Here is a 4,960-nt window from a genome sequence, read left to right as displayed (position 1 = left end):
ATCCCAGACAAGGAGGTGAGTGATTCATAATTAATTATTTGTGCCTCCCTGAACATCACATCCCAGTGGCTCAGCAATCATGGAAAATCCACACTTTCCCTGCTGTAAATTTGAAGAGAAAACTGGCAGAACGGATTAGAAATCCAGCATTTCCCACAGCACATGAACGCAGCACAAACCTTGTGCAACTCAAATTATCTCATTCGGTCCTACAGTGCCATCTGGTGGTTAAATTTGTGACATACACACAGTTAACTTGGGAGAAGCTGTTAGAAAAAATCTACACCAGTAATCCAGCTAACAGTGTGAAACCACTGGAAAGATGGTTGATGAGATGTTAATGTGTCTGTGTGGAAAACTGAGAGAGATGCTTATTTGACATGATTTGTGGTTGGCCAATGTGTCTGATGAATAAAAGATAAATAAATGACTAGTTCAATAAGGGACTGTTTGTTGTTTATCAGAGGAGGGGTTGGCTGGGGTGTAAATTTGTTTTTGTTTTTTGTTGGTATGCTTGTTTATCTTGATCCTCCCGGAAGCTAGATACTTTTCTTGAGCCTCCCTGAGTGACTGGGGGTCACGACCCTTCCGTATGACCACATTTTTGAAAATCTAATGATAACTTCTGTTTATACAGTTTCTAGCTGTGTTAAGTGGTATAATTTTGGTGACTCTTACAGAAAGCATGCCTCTCAAACCTGCCGGGGGTTTTGGGGTTCAGAGGGTATTTAAAATTAGTACAAAATACAACCTTTCAATGATCATAATAATAATAAAATAAACTTTATCTATGTAGTGCGTTTCAAAACAAAGTTACAAAGTGCTTTACAAAAATAAAAAATGATATGATAAATGTTATACAACATGGGACAAAAGGATCTACACGAGTAAAATAAGTAAATAAAATCAATAAAACAATCAGTATAATAACAGTTAAGGGAATGCCTTTGTATATAGATAGGTTTTAAGAAGTGATTTACAGATAAAAGTGGGCTCAGGTCATGAACCCTGTGAAAGCACATTTATAAAAGTATGCTTTTAAGAGGGATTTAAAAGAGGATAAGGAACTCACCAGTCTGATCTCCTCAGAGAGGTTTTTCCAGACAGTGGGAGCCTTAATAGCAAAGGCTGGGTCCCCCATGGTTTTCGGCCTAGATTGTGAAATAGCCAGCAAAGCTGGCTGAGAACCTCAGGTTATGACCGGGCACGTACGGTGTCAGAAGATCTGAGTTGTACTTAGGTGTGAGTCCAGAGCAGGCCTTAAAGGATATCAATAATATCTTAAAATTACTTCTAAAGTTTACTGATAGCAAATGAAGAGAAGCTAAAATAGGAATTATGTACTCTCTTTTTGCTTGGTTTTGGTGAGGAGTCTGGCTGCTGAGTTTCAGACAAACTAATTTGTGTAAACTCTGTTGACTCAGACATGCTTAGAGAGAGTTACAGTTATCCAAACAAGAGTAAATAAAACCATGTATAACAATTTATAGATTTGTATGGGATAAAGCTGAGCTGACCTCAGATAGTTTCCTGAGCTGCAGAAAATAAGACTGAACAACAGTATTAGCATGCAAAGATAACACTGAGATTTTTACAGCTTGGGGCTATATTTCGGGATAATGAACCAGATGTTTTGAAGTATAGGCCTTAAGTGTGCCAGGGTCAATAATGATTACCTCAATCTTATCAGTATTTAGCTGTAGGAAGTTCTGAGCCATCCAGCATCTGAGGTCATGGCTGCATTATTGAGTGTATTAATTTGATGAAAATCATTGTAGTTAAGAGAGAAATAAAACTGTGTGTCATCTGCGTCGAAATGGAAGCTTACATTATGCCTGCGAATGACATAATACAGGGGTAACATGGAAAGAGAAAACAACAGAGGTCTGAGGACAGACCCCTGAGGTATCCCCTACAGAGAATGACCATGAGCTGCCATTGGCTGCACTAAAAGACCTATCTTCTAAATAGGAATAAAACTACTTTAAAATTGAAACAGAGATGCTACCACATGGTCAACAGTATCAACTGCAGCACCTAATCTAACAAAACTGAAACTGGTGATTTTCCAGCATCAGTGGAAACCAGCAGGTCATTCATCAGTTATAGGAGTGCAGTTTCTGTACTGTGGTTTGCACTAAAACCAGACTGAAATGTCTCAAAGAGAAAGTTTCTGTTTAAGAAGTCAATTAATTGTTCAGCAAAAACTTTAGAAAGAAGGCAGTTTGGAAATTGGTCTGAAGGGAGTTAGGGTCTAAGGAAGGGGGTTTTTTTTCAGGAGAGGTTGAGCAATTGAGTTCTTTAAATAAGCAGGGACAGAACCAGTCAACAGTGACATATTAATTACAGAGAGAATATAGGGACTAACCAATCTATATACTTGTTTTAGAAACTTCACTGCAGTATGTCAAGAGAACACCAAGAGGGTTTCATTTTGTTAATTACCTCAGTGAGACTGTTGAGAGATATTGGGTCAAATGACTCAAAGAGGGCAATAGTTGTGTCTTGTGCAGGAGGGGGGATGTGCACTCTGATGGTTGTTCTCTCTCTCTCTGTGCCCCCCCCCCCCCCCCTTTTTTTCTTAAAATAGTCCTTCAGCTGTGACACTTCACACTGTTGTCCTGTAACCTACCTGAGGGATATAATCAGATAATCTTCATTACTGACTACAGGACTTTAAATGTGCCAGTGGTACCATCAATATATCATTGTTAAACTAATTGTGATAACTCTGTATCATGTCCCTCCCACACCTCCCATCCGTTGGTGTTTATGAAGGACTTCTCGGCAGTGATAAAGTCTTTATCCCAAACCAACCAACTCTTGGAAACTACAGGCTGGTGGCCTAAGATGAGCCCTCCCTAAAGATAATGTGCAGGTCAGCCTTTTGAAGACAAAGAGACTACACTGTGGCATACTTTCAAATGACAACATGTTTGCCAGCCACCTCATTCTTGGATCTGTCTGGAACCTCCATTGTTCACCGATCAAGCACAACGAAATGGAACAACTAATCCAGACGTTCCTTATGACAGCCTAATCAGCAATAGTAGACAGAGTGTTCATCCTGAGAGACATTCAGGTAATACTTATGTCTCAGCCAAGAACATTCCTCGTACAATATGTTCTGCATAGCAAGGCAGATAATTAACACTGTACTTTTGTATTTTTTCATCACTGCCCTATTGTGTGTGATTACAGTGATTACTGTATGTCTTAGTCCTTGTTTAACCTTTGAGTAGATATTAGCAAAATGTTCTATCCTTTTGTAATTTATCTAAACAGTGTAGTGAGTACTTTCATATTTGTGGGTTTGGAGAAAATCTATATTATGTTAATCCAGCATTCATATCCCTGATAACTTATTAATACCTGTCTTTCTTTTAAAGGATCCACTGGATACTCTCACTCAAAAGGTAGACTTCTTTTTTATTATCTATTTGTGAGTTTATTACCTACTGTATTAGCCCATCTAAAATTTGTGCCATAGTCTGCACTGTATGCCAGTATTAGCATCTTAGTATCGTTACTTTTGAAAGCACATGGTAGGCCTACGGTACAAGGCCCCTGCTGCTGAATAAGATATACAGTACAAAATGCAACCAGCTGGTGGTGTTACTGAGCCATCTATCAGTTTGTTCAGTTGTCCCTGGAATTTGGAGAAAACACCACATGACCCAGTCAGCACTCTTGCTTGGATTGGGAGATAGTATGTCATGTTTTTCATGGATCCATAAAATGAATGATGTGTGTGAGCATGTGATTTTGGCATGTGCCTGAAACCAAGGTGTTATCATGAGCAGAAATTCTTCACAGGACAAGGAAGGCAGAGAGAGAGTCACAAGGGCTTACTTGATTTAGTGAGCCACACACACTCCTTTTACACACAAATAGGTTCAAACTTAAGAGGTGGAAAGGTTGGGACAGATGCTGACTATTCAGACCAGATAAGTATTTATTTGAAAAACAGCTATCCGGTCTTAGTAGATAGTGGTAAGTTCAGCCAAACCCGTTTATCAGGTGACACATTTCACCTAAGTACGCAGAATGCACTGAAATCCCACCGTTTACATGTCCCAATATCACCAAATACAAATTTGCCTCAAGAGGTTTTACGATCTCTCCAGCAAACGATACCCTCTTTCATAATACCCTCAATCAAAGAGTCAATTTAGGTCTACTAAAGTCGAGTAAAGTATGCAGCCATTTGTGTGCTATTCCTCTGATGGCCATGCAATACTGCACCACAAAAAAAGTTAATTTGCAAACATACCTTGCCATAGTTATCATAAAAAAAAGTAACTTTATAGTATGTAATAAATATACTGAGACAATGTCACGTGCGAGGTAATACTACTATGTCTTTAAAAGGTCATTTAAAAATGCGTATTATAGTATGCCATAGCCTAAAGATAGCATGGTAAACAATGCAAAAAGTTTCATAGTATAATATGCTAAAGAAATCATATCAGTGTGATAGTATTGAAGGCCATAACAAATGTAAATAATGTTATAGTATAGTACACTACTAAAAAAATGTGATAGTGGACTGTCTTAAAAGGTATCTGAATGTAGTATGCCATAAAAGAAAAATGTCATGTAAAGAAAATATAAAAAAAAAGTTAAAAAAAAACAAAAAAACAACCACCTCATAGTATAGTATAGTATAGTATAGTATAGTATAGTATAGTATATAGTATAAACCATCAAGAAAGTCATAGTATAGTATGTTGTCAAAAATAATGAAAAAAAGTCATAGTATAGTATGTCGTCAAAAATAATGAAAAAAAGTCATAGCATAGTATGTCGTCCAAAACGTTGAAAAAACACCATAGTATAGAATGTCGTCAAAAATAAGTAAAAAACATCATAGTATAGTATGTCATCAAAAATCATGAAAAAAGTCATAGTATAGTATGTTGTCAAAAATCATGAAAAAAAAGTCATAGTATAGTATGTC

Source organism: Epinephelus moara, chromosome 3 (genome assembly GCF_006386435.1).
Source record: "Epinephelus moara isolate mb chromosome 3, YSFRI_EMoa_1.0, whole genome shotgun sequence".
In the NCBI taxonomy this organism is placed as follows: Eukaryota; Metazoa; Chordata; class Actinopteri; order Perciformes; family Serranidae; genus Epinephelus; species Epinephelus moara.
The sequence above is the reverse complement of the archived record's forward strand: the minus strand, read 5'-3'. Positions refer to the sequence as shown.